Consider the following 12,618-nt stretch of genomic DNA (forward strand, 5'->3'; position numbering starts at 1 on the left):
CTGCTGGTGGATAGAGTTTAGCTCCTCCACTCAGGTGGTTTTGTTCAGGTAGTATCTCAGGCTTCAGTACTCAGCTGTTTAAAATTGGAGGAGATTGTGCTGCCAATAAAAGGCTCCCTCACTTAATAACTGCCCTGCAGTTCTGCTGGGGATGAATAGTCCTGTGATGCTGGGTTTGCTGTAGACATTGAGATCTAAGCAGGGGAGATGTGTTTTCTGCAACTGGAGAATGGAGATGAGAACCTCAACTGCCTTCAGGTAAAGTGTGTTGTGTTGATTCTAAGTAAAATTTTAGTATCTGAATTTACTTTTCAGGAGTGAGGTTGGTATTTGAAAGCTCAATTCTTACTTAAAAGTGAGTTGGACTTTAGCTCTGATGTGCCTAAAGTGATTTAAAAACCCCAAACCAGGCTCTGAGAGTTTACTAGTCTGTGCTCATTTAGCAGCCTTTCTATTTGACAGTGTCTGTATATTTGTGTGTACAATGGGGGTAGCAGTAATACTGTGCTTCCAACTAGGAAAATAAAGGGCCTTTGATTAAATTGTAAGTGTTACACCTAATTCAAGATGTTTGAGCTGTATTTGCTATGTACTGTTAGAACTTCCTGGAGTTTTAATTTTCCTAAGAGATATTTTTAACTCTCTGAAATATGTTGTAGAGTTGGTGTAAAAGCCTATTAATAGTCTTATTTTGAGATGTGGAAGCTGGAGAACTTCTGTGAGATTGGTACTTTCACTATTAAGTTACTTTAGTATTTTTGCTCTATTTGTAACTACTAACAGCATCTGCCAGAGTAGCTTTATTTCTATCCTGAATAGATATATAGGCTGTGCAGTACAAATAAACTGTTATCTAATTACAAAAGAGTGTATTTTTCTTGTTTGTTTCTTCAGTATAATACACAATAATAAATTCCTTAATGGCCTCTTGTGTATTCAGGTATATTCAAGTAACACTTTTCCATCCTTTGGAAAGCATATGATCATGTAAATTAACAATCAATTATACTAACAATTTTTAAAACCACAATAGCAGATTTGGGTGATGTGTTATGAGGAAAGCAAAGCCAGAAGCTAACATGTAATGGAAACTGTTTTGTAATTCAATTTGACAGGTATTTGTAGGAGAATATATAAACTGGTAAAGAGGAAAGGACAGTCCATAAGTTAATGACTGATGAGTGCAGCACCTCTGCTGACTGGAGTGATAGGGCCTCATTCTGAAATCAAGAGAAATTGAATTTTATTTCAATTATTTTGTTTGCTTGGAACTTATTGTTTCTCTCAGGCCAAGTGCTTACTCAAAATCTGATCACCGTGTCACAGTAAAGGTAATATTTTTGGGTTTTTTAGTTCTGTAACCTTCAGTGTAAATCGAGTAGCACTAAGGAAGAACAGAGGAATAGCATGGGGCCAGGCTCAATGACTAAAACTGAAATACATTTTCCTGAGTTTTTTGAAGTACATACATGTAGTTGCTTGCTACAAGTCATACAGCAGGGACCGAGCTTCTATTTGTGTTTATTTTTAAAGAAATTAAGCACTAAATAATATCCATCTTCACCAAAACATGAAAGGGAGCTGGCTGCTGCTGAGGTCTTAATCCCATGGGTGAGAAGAACAAATTGGGAAGGATGAAGAGATGCACAGGAATTGAGGACAGTAATATAATATATGTTATTTTGAATTATTTATACTTAGAATAAGTAAACAGAATGGTTATAATAAGTATGTTGTAATGAGTATGTTTTATACTTTTCTGTTTCCTGAATCAGTATAGCATAGACAGAGGAAAATAAGACTGTATTTCATATTTACTTTACTTGGTAAGGGCCTTAACGTGGGCTAATTGAAATGAAAAAAAAAATTTGCCATTAATTTCAGTGGGGTTTCCAGAGCTCCTGATATATTGAATTTTTAAGGTAGACAACAAATAAACTGAAGTCTGCTAGCCAAAAATCTATTTGAAGATAGAAACTGTTGACAACTGCAAACATTAGACATACCATCACATGGCACCTTATAAATAGTGGTTTGAGTTTTACAACAGACTGCTTTCCTCAAAGAGTTGGCTGAAAGATATGTCTAGTAGTTATTGGGAACTTAGAATAAAAAGTGGTAATTTACTCATCTGATGTGGCTCTTCTTGTGCTTAATGGCACCAAGGGCAACACAGATGGTCCTGTGGTTAGGCTGAAATGAGAACTTTCATCAGCTATGAGGAAGTCAGCCTTAAGGACACAACTGTTATTATCCTACCCTTTGGATTTGGATTCCACCATGGTATTGAATGTAAGGAATGAATAGTATTGAAGGGTTTGGATTATGTGACCCTGAGGTTCTTTGCATGGATGTTGTTTCTACTAATACAATAAGTAGATTAGCTGCAGCATTCTGATTACTCTTTTCCCCTTCTCTTGAACTGCATGTTTTCCTAACAAGTCCTTTTGAGTATAATTTGGCCAAATGTGTTTTGTCCCAAAGCTCTCCAGTGGTTTTATCCATGGTGGATATATTCTGTTCTTTGGCACTGGTAATACTGACAGTCCCCTGCAGAGGTTCTGCTGCTCTGAGATGGGCTGTGATGGTCTCTGCTATAAAGTTTATTGAATAATAGCAAACCTAATTCATTGCAGTATTGTTGCAGTCTTATGGCAGCTCTCAGTCTTCTCACAGTGATTATTCCTTAGAAAGACGAATTCTATTCCTTCTTAGGCTGCTGGTCCTCTGTCAGGATGCTTTTGGCTTTTGCTGGCTATCACACGGCCCTCAGTCTTTGCCAGTGAATGAGTCACAAAAAAGATAAGGCAGAACCTGATGTTCCTTGTCTTTTCATATAGACAGGAACGGTGTGACATGTTGTTTAAAAAACTGTCAGCAGCTGACACAACTTAGAACAAAAGTCCTGTCATCATTAACAGTACTGAGACAGAATTGGATTTATCAGTATTGAGACAGGTCTGTAAGATATTCTTATTTCACACTGAATCCAAATTAAGGGCTAAGCTGAAAATGGACACTTCTTGTGCTCTGTAGCATTCAGTGTAGTGACCCACATTTTCTAGTGCTCATCTGCTTTCTTACAGATGCAGACTGGCTAACTCTTGAATACTTTTATCAGATCAAGTGAAATTATTTGTGTACAAAACCATTCCCTTCTTGTCAATTTCTCCAGGAACAGATTTTCTATGTCCATATTTTTCATGGTTTTGAAATTATTTGGACAGAAATGTCATCAAATAAGCATGCAGGCTTAAAAGCAATTGAAATTTGCATTTTAATAATGGTTATTCCATTACTTTGAGCTCAGCAAAAGTATTTGGCCTCTATTGCGATTATAACAAGGTAGATGGGTACTGTAAGAGTGTGCCCTTTTCTTGGGGAAATATAAAACTGTTATGCTTCTGCTGGGAATGGCATTCTAGCATCTCTAAATATTTGTGACAGCCAATTATTTCAACTGGCTTTGGCTAGTTCAGATACACCAATAAAGGCATTATGCCACTTTTAAATGTGATTGGTTGACATCAATTTGATTTGGCATAGTTTTTTAACAGTAATTCCATAGAAGTTGGTCTTCTCAATAATGTTTAATAGTGGCATTTATAGGTGCATATGTGAGCAAGAGAGAAATAGAGATTACATTAAAGCAACTACAGATCTGAAGTGGTTCTTGAAATCATTGTTACTGCCATGAGATCAAGAGGAGACAGTTAAAATACATCTGTAGAATTTTGTATAGGGTGAGATGTGAAGGTGCGTTGAAGCTGAAGACCAAGGTGATAATTTATAGTTGTATACACAAAGCAATTAAACTTAAAAATTGAGAGGGAAAAATAGAAGAGGAACAAGCCCTCTGTTCTTAAGAAGGGAAGCCAGTGATGTTTATAGTAGTTTCTCCCACTCCCACTGATCAAAAAAAAAAACCCAATAAAATGTCAAGAGTATTTTTTAAAGCAGTTTGCAGTTTTCTTACAAAAAAGGGTTTTAGGCTTCGCATAGCAGCTAATCTGTGGTTTTTTTTCCCCTTCATACTGCTTTTGAAAAAAATACAAATAAATATGGATGTCATCTTAATTTCTTTTACGCTTAAGCCAAAACACAGATTCAGATTTCTGGTTTTCTTCTGTTTATGTAAATGCACGCATATAGCACTGGATTTTTAGCCATCATTTTCTGAAGCACCTGCCTTTGGACATTTCTGGCCTTCGGTGAACAGGGGCGAGAAGGCAATTTATCCTCTGCATTTGCGCAGCCCTAGGTGTATTTTTAGGCTGTTTGACAGTGAGTAACACACCAGCCGCCGTTGCGCTGGGTGGGACTGGAAGGCGCGGGCTGGCGATGAATGGACAGCGGCGGGCGCTCGCAGGAATCACGGGCTGCGGTGCGTGTGCTGCTGCTGCTGCTGCCCCCGGCGGCTCCGAGCCGCGCCGCTGGAGCCCCGGCTCCTCGGGAATGCTGGGAATGTTGAGTCAGGGACTGGCAGCCCAGACAGCCGGGCTCGCAGCTCGCTGAGGGACGGAAAGACGAGGGACAGGGGCACACGAGCGTCCCCCGACCGCAGCAGGTTCCTCCTCTTCCCCCTCGCAGGTATTCCGCGGCTCCGGCTCTCCCTGCTGCTCCTTCCTCCGCGCAAGTGGGATGCCAGCTAAACGTGATGTTGTAAAACCCAAGTGAGGACGGAAGGCAGATGCAATGATTTGAAAGGTGAGAAGCTTAAATAAGATATGGCTGGGATGCATGACTGTAAATTTACTGTGATTAAGGAAATGCTGTATATTGCTTTTTAAGCTGTCTGGTTGCTGAATCTGGAGATGAATTTGCAGAATAGGCTTTTTATATTGCTTTGGAAATACAATGTAATAAATGGGACCAAGTGCATATCTTATTCTGGTAACAGAGTGCCTCTCCCTACAGAATCGTCAACCAGAAACCTCTCTTGCAATTTCTATTAAAAGCAGCCGTACAGCCGTAGGACTTTTTTTTTTGCCTAGTGTTTAAAAGTATTATTGTTAAAGTTTTCTAGAATAGAATTTATGAGCTTTGGAAATGCCTAGCTTTATACCTAAATAATGGATAATGTTTAGTGTTTTAAAAATCATGTCAGGAAAAAAGGTGAGATTTCTGTTCCCTTCTAGTGGCTGGCAAATGGAAACACGGTAACAGGATATTATTTTTCAGTTGTGTAGATAATGAATGCTTACTGGAATGCCTCATTTATGATGTGGTTTAATTTTTTTAAAATAAAAGATAATTTTAGGCTGGACGAGTGATGGATGTGATGCATGCGATGAAATCCATGCCTGTGCTCACCAAGGATACATACATATATTTCTGGGAGCACTACAGGAGTAATTTGATGGAGAAGGATTTTTTTTTTTTAGTGTGATTGATTTCTAGGCGGCTACCTGCTAAGCCTTGAGATGGATGGATGGGAATCTACTCCCTTAGCGGCGAATTGCTCTTTCCCTGGTGATGGACGCGCCGGCCGACCACTGGCATCGGCAGATACAGGCTGGCTGCACACGAGCGCGACCAATAAGTGCAGCCAAGGGGAGGGCAAATCCTACTCGCCAGGGTTAGTTTTCTGGCCGGCTTTCTAAATCAGTGGTTTCACTCAGTTATTGCCCATTCGGGATTTGTTTTTATTTCCATCCTCGTACCCCCAGCCCCACGTGCGTGCCCAGGGCGGCCGCCTCGGACGCGGCCCCTTCCCGGCAGCCGCGCCGGGCGCAGGCCCCGCTCCAGCTCCCCCCTCGGAGGGCGGGGAACGGAGGGAGGCTCCTCTCCATCAAGGCGCTTCGCCCCTGGCACTTGGTTTCCCCGTCGCCAAGCCGAGGACGGAGCCCATCTCCCGTGTCAGCCCCGCCGCCCTGCCCCGGGGGGAGATGGTGGCGATGCTCTGCCGCCCTCCTCCCTCCCTCCGTCCCTCCCTCCCTCGGGAATGGCAGAACTCCACAGCCCGGACTGGGGACGCGGGGCGAGCCCTGCTGCGGCCCTTCCCCAGGCCGGTCGGGGGGAGCACCGGGGTCTGTCGGTCTGTGCTCCAGGCTCCCCGCTCGGCAGCGAGGGCTGAGGGACCGGCCCGGTGCAGGCGGCCGTGTCGGGGCTGCGCGTCCCCGCGGGGACCCCGAACCAATCCCTCTGCCGGGGAATTTCCCTGCACTCTCCCCATGGCAGGGCGGGGGATGGCGAACGCTCCCAGCGCTCAGGTGAAGGAAGCACCAGCCATAAAACCCCAGCGGCCACAGAGCAGGCGAAGCTCCCTCAGCCTCGGTCCCCTCACGGCCGCATCTGGCCGAACTGTGCATTCCCCGTTCGTTCCTTTTCCCGAACTGCAGGAGGAAAAGGGCCCTGTGTTGTCAGGGTCTGTTTCTGCACACGCAGAGTGTACAGAGGTATATCCAGATCCCTTAAGGAATGTGTTTCTGGGGGAAAAGCTTTCTTGGTTTCTTGATGGAAGAAACTTACCGTCCAAGCCTTGGCTCCGTGGGTGACTGTGTTAGGGACTGTGTGTTAAAGTAACTCCACATTTCCTCAGTGCCTTAAAGGAAACATTTTTACTACTGTTATTTTTGTTTGAAAGCTCTGTGTAAAATGGCTTTCAAGGCATCAAGGTGAGTTAGCATTTTCACTTTTCCTAGAGGAAACTGGGAGGAAGGAGAGGCTTTCTGTCCGGTGAGTAAAAGGAACATAATTTCTTCTTCCAAAGGCTCACTGAGATAAGGGCAGTCCCCGGGGTTTATCGCTGTCTAGGTTGAAACCACACGTTTGAACTATGGAGAAACCATGGGCTGTGTTTTGTGAGCACACCCAGGGTGACAAGGGCCTTCCAGTTAAGAACTGAGAAATTTCTTGTTTAGTGTTTGGGTGCCTTATTATACTTATCCTTGCTCTTGTGGTTTGCCAGCATTTGGAGGGGACCCATTTTGCCACCTCTTATCCTGTGAGTGGTTCTTGAGTGCCTCTAACCTACTTATAGTCAAATTCTGGTGGATGTAGTGCGAGATCCATTGTCCATGCTGGTCCTTCCTGCTCTTCCTTGTCTACTCTGAAGGCTGTGGAAAGGTGAGGGCCATATTCTTAGTAGCCAGATACCAAAAGAACATGTTCAGCCATTGACATTTTAGAATGTCAAATATATGCGATACTTGGAGAATTATTTATTCACCATGTGTGTTTTTGTATAAGCATGCTCAAGGTGATAATTTTTCTTTTGCTTTAGAAAGATGATTGTTTCTGACCTTTGAAGGATGACTAAGAAAAAAGAGTGGGTTGTTCACCCCTCAAAGAGGGTGAGGCAACCAGCCTTTGTATCACTTCCAAAGACAACATATGTTCCCCCACCTGTATCTCTTAGGGTGTTTATTATATTTTTGTTCACTATGATGTGCTTATCATCTGTTTAAATTAGTTTTTAATGCCTGGGATAGATATATCTGGAGGATCTTAGTTAAATCCACCTAGGAAATATTGCTCTGATACTGATTTAAAAAAAAAGTTACCCCCATCTTATCTGTGACATTATATTTGTTTGGTTTAGGATTGTATTAAAGTATTTTTCTGATTTAAGTCTTAGTTTTTGAATAATCTTATATGTACTTAGCAATGATGAACTTGATTCAATGTATTTGTTTTGCAACACTAACACTAGCTTATATTTTCTGCTAAGTCCTGGCAAAAGGGTAGGAGCTATTTGAAAGTAAAATGACTTTAATTTCTTTTTGAGGGTCATAGTTGAAACTAAATTCTGAAAATGAACTGTGTAATGCTGCTTCTTCTGAATGATACTTTTACATTAAGAAAATACAAAGACACATCAGCAGAATCATCAGTCAAATGATTTTCTGGAGTATTTTTGTTTTAGTCACTTTTTGAAGATGTAAAGTATTTTATAGAGAAAGCCAATCTTTCACAGTTTTTCTGAGATCAAGTGTGATGGGTTTATGTTGGTTTGTTACTGTAGCACTTCTCTGCATAAGGCTCCATCACTGCTATACCACTTCTATTCATAGAAACTTGAAATTCCTTCATGATATTAGATTAAATTTAGACTTTGCAACGGACAGGTTACATGTTGTCCCTTTACTTTAAAATGAGAATAATGAGGGAGATATGTAGAGTTGAATTTCTGTGCTTTTAGGAAAGCAGAAGGAATATGTGTCTAAGAATTTGAGATGTATGTCAGAGTTTCAACTTCTGATAGGATGTGTGGGAGTCTTTAACATTTTGGATGTTTAGCAAAGCCAGAGCTTTTCTGTGAAAATTTTAGGTGAGATTTTTGAAAGGTGGTACTTGCTTTCCAGATTATCTTAAAAACTCCTCAGAGTTTTGGAGACTGGCATTCAGTGGAAATGTTTCAGACTGGCTACCATGTGGCTCCCTTAATGACCGATGTACTTTTTATTTGGTTAAAATACCCCATTTTCAGCAAATACTCTGATTTTTCTTTTAATACTTCCCACTGTCCTGCCCATTATCCTATTCCTCTAACTGAAGTCACTGTGCAGATGTAGAATCTAGCAGCTAAAGTGTACAAAAATTGAGAGATTTTTACAAGTTATTTGACTCTAAAATCTATCTAATCATGTGAGAAATGTCATAGGACATTGAATGGAGTAAAAGAATTGATGAAAGTGGTGTATATCTAAATATATATTGTATAGACACTTGTGGAAATGATGTGCTGTAGTTTCAGGAAGTGCTGTGGAACTGGGGTGGAAAGCCGCTAGAGAAAACATTGTTATAGTGATTGCTTAGTTGGATATAATGTGAAATTTATTTTGAAGGAAGTGAAAGAGATGTAACAAATGTCTGCCATTTCTGAATTTAGTCAAAAAGTGCATTTTGTGCAGAGCATTGGTAATGTGTGGGGCAGTTTCTGTCCCAGTGTCTGGGGTTACCATACAGGATGTGATGAAAGGTATCTGTTCTATCACCATCTGTTGAGGGTGGGGGCAGTGATCCTTATTTCTGTGGGAGATATTCTGCTAATGGGCCACCCATTGAAACCAGGCAGGGCATTGTTCTTTATCTTTTCACAACCCATCCTTCCTCCAGCCAGTCATTTTCTGCTCATGGCCATTGAGTCCCACTGTGGCACTGATAAAATTACTGCATCCCATTGGGAGTTGCTCCAGCCAGGGGGAAGAGCCCAACATTTCTTACCAAGATAAAAACAGAGGTTTTGGGACACTAAGGGAGCCCCTTTCTCCACTGGACTCCAAAGGAAAACCGGATTTCTCCACATCACCACTGGAGCTCCGGAGGGAAACTGCACCTTGTACAGGAGCACTGCTCCAACTGAGCCACATCTGTCACTGCAGGAGGATGCAGCCACCATGGGATGGGACTGCTGCCAACACCCTGCCTGACAGGGTGTCAGGTTGTACTCTGACTGTGTCAGGGTTTGGAGTTTGTTTCTTTGTAGTATTGTACTTCTATTTTAATTTCCCTAGAAAAGAACTGTTATTCCTAATTCCCATATCTTTGCCTGAGAGCTCCTTGATTTCAAAATTATAATAATTTGGAGGGAGGAGGTTTACATTCTCCATTTCAAACAGAGGCTCCTGCCTTTCTTAGCAGACACCTGTCCTCCAAACTAAGATACCCAGTGACTGAGATCACTTGGGATCCTGACTAACGGGACTTAATCTTCCCCTTGCATTGGAAGGCTTTCAGAGCACATCTTGGTCACTTCATTCCAATTTCTCATGGGGGTTTAATATGTTTGTACTTGTGGTTGCACTATTTGTTGTGTTTGGATTGTTTCATTGCAAGACTTGGAGGCCATAGTACTTGAATTCTCAGATATGTGTTGAGTCCTGTTAGAAATTTTGCTGCTGTATCTTCAGTTTTCAGTATTATCTAAATACTTTTCATGATCAGTAAAATTAATTTACTGGTAATCTGCTTAAATATATATTTCATTATCTCTCAGCATGTGCAGTGTCTGAATTATTAATTACTTCATAAAACAGATCAGGTTATTATTTCTGTGATAGTGAGGCTTTTGACTTAAACAATTTTCTGTAGTGCATTCTTTTCCTCAAAATATATTGCTGAAATACAGTTCTCACATCTTATGAACAATTTGAACAATTCAGATTAGTGGACAAATATGACCTGGTAAATAAAGCACAGTTCTTTTTGCACCCTTATGTCCAGTGATAGTAGAAAAAATGAGTACTCTCAGGGGTTTCTCTGGGAGACAGTTTGCTGTGTAAAGCAAGTTTATTTTTGATGGCTGAGTCTTGGCAGTCATGATGTACCTCAGCTTTCATTTATAGACCTCATTTGAAATCTGCTCAAACCATTTGTTTTTCCTTAAGGAAACAGTTACAATAACATCTGTCATCAACTTTAAGTGTTAAGTCAGATGTCTGTGAGGACTTTTAAGTTGCACTTGTGAACTGGTGTGATTGTGCTTAGCTGTGTGTGAGTCCAAAGGGGGCAGATTGGGCTGTGCTATGAAATTGTGAGCCAGCCACCAAGTGCTTGGGGAACTCTTCAACTTTTGGCAAATAAATAAATAAAAGGGCAATTCCTGAAGTGCAATGTCTTCTAATGGCTCCAGGATGCTGATTCTGTGATGAATTGAAAGCTAATCTGCTAAATCACTTGCATCACTTACAGAGCCTGTAAGTTCCTTGGACAGCTTTGATCTGATGTGGCTGAACCACAGCCAGGCTTTTTTTTTTTTGGCATGGAACTGAAACGTGCATGCTCTTGTATCTGAGCACAGAGAACAGAGGAGAGATGTTCTACAGGTTTTTAAATTGTGATGGTTTCAAAGCATGCTGAATGCATAAATATACTTCTTGTTTTGCAGTCTGAGTAGGCATATGGATATGTAGTCCTGCTAAATGTCCCAGTGTTTAAGTGTTCTAAGAAACTGCTGGCGGCTGCACAGATAGTCTTAATAGCTGAACCTGTGACTATTTTGTTGCCTTTTTAATGACAATGGAAGCTTTGTAGCAAAAAAAAAAGTAGCTTTCTTGCAAATATGTAACCCTGTGTTTAGTAACATTCATGAGAGTAACCTTAGTGGATGCAATTGAAAATACTCCATTGTGTGGGAGTGTCTCTGTTGGTTTCTAAACCATTAAGACTTATAAATGCATCTGAAAATTACAAGTATGACGTAATTGTAAATGACAATATTTTAAAGCATACTTAATGTGAAAACAGACAAATTTACTGGTCAAACTTCAAACTCAGTCAATTGCCTTTTACGCTATTTTCAGTTCTTAGGCTATTTTACTAAAACAAATGTAGTCTTTACTATATATTACTAACCTTTTGTTTCAAAGAATTGGTATAAAAGCTGACAGTATAGGAATGACAGAACAAGTCTTGTCTTTCAGATTTTTTTTTCTAGAAAATTTTTAGGTTTTCTTAAGTCATGCTTATTTTTAAGCTCTACCTTTCAAAGGATAATTCAGTCTATAATGGTTTCTGTAAATGGTTTAGTCGTTCAAGTTAGGTAAATGCTGACAAAAGCAAAGCATACCTTTGCTAATAATTACACACAACTTTCAAGTAATCCTGAAGAATGCTGTATACTTTGGCACTTTAATATTTTTCCCCAAAGGAGGCTATTTTAGTAAAAATTCAGGACATAGGATTGTTGTTGTTCTTTAATAGTTATTAAATGGAAAGTACTGTTTGCCTGTTTTACCATGTCCCTTAGAATAATCCTCCACAAAATACTGGAGTTTGTGAATGCAGACTTGTATTGATAAATGAGAGTTCTTAGTGAGAAGGAAATAAAAGGCAAGTGATTGCCAATTGCAGGATGGAAGGTGTGATGAATACAGACTGGGATGCAGAATTTAGCACAAAAGACACCTGCAAACCTGCAAGGACTGAAATGTTAGGAAATATTTCTCTGGAAATCCTAAAGCTTGCCAGGTCTTTGGAAATGTCTGTATCCTGGGAAGGTCATTGTGGTGCAGGGAAGTTGAGAACCAAAAAAACTGAAGAGGGACAAGCAGTGTTTTACAATTTGTGTTTCTGTCCCTTGTTGCTGGTGATTCACACCATCCACCCTCCTACCCATCAATAAAAAATAGAATCCCAATGTTAACAGTTGCAGAGAGCAGATGGGCAGCAAAACAATGACACAGTGAGTGTGGGACTGGGAGCTTCAGTCAGTTAAATCTGAGGTGTTTTACCCTGCACCTCTGAAACTCTTCACACCACTGTTGGTGCTTGTGCTTTGTACATTAAACAAAGAGTGACACTCAAGATCTCTGCTTCTATGGAGTGACTGTTACATCAGAAGGGACTAGATGGTGAGAAAGGTCCAGGACTGGCAGGTAACTTGCACAGACTGTACGTGGTTGTGTTTGCCCAGATTTAGCAGATAGGCTGCCCTATAGCTTTTTATAAAGATACAGTGTGTTCTCTGACATAACAATTAAAATTAGATGTGATGGTTCTGCCTTTGCTTGGCTATAGAAGCTTTTTTTTTTAAATGTTTCAATTTTCAGGCCTTTAATATTTTACACAACAACAGAAAAATAAAATGAAACAAATTTGGAGTTTCTCACCTCCCTGAAGCATCTTAGAAACCCCAGGAACACTTGTCACATGCAGGACTGCAGGAAAGAATTG

General features: G+C 40.6%; 1 protein-coding gene across 11 annotated transcripts in view; it reads left to right on the top strand.

Annotated features, from left to right (window-relative positions):
* Window positions 1-4,368: 4,368 nt before the first annotated feature.
* The window catches only part of ERC2 (ELKS/RAB6-interacting/CAST family member 2), a 413,636-nt gene continuing 405,386 nt past the window's right edge, over window positions 4,369-12,618 (top strand). For 4 of the 11 annotated variants that reach the window (XR_004419294.2, XR_004419295.2, XR_004419300.2 and 1 more), the window contains exon 1: window positions 4,369-4,707. The gene's annotated coding sequence lies outside the window, so the exon portion shown is untranslated. The remainder of the gene's footprint in view (window positions 4,708-12,618) is intronic. The other 7 variants (XR_004419293.2, XR_004419297.2, XR_004419299.2 and 4 more) reach the window with 2 other exon arrangements.

This window comes from Catharus ustulatus, chromosome 13 (genome assembly GCF_009819885.2).
Source record: "Catharus ustulatus isolate bCatUst1 chromosome 13, bCatUst1.pri.v2, whole genome shotgun sequence".
Taxonomy (NCBI): domain Eukaryota; kingdom Metazoa; phylum Chordata; class Aves; order Passeriformes; family Turdidae; genus Catharus; species Catharus ustulatus.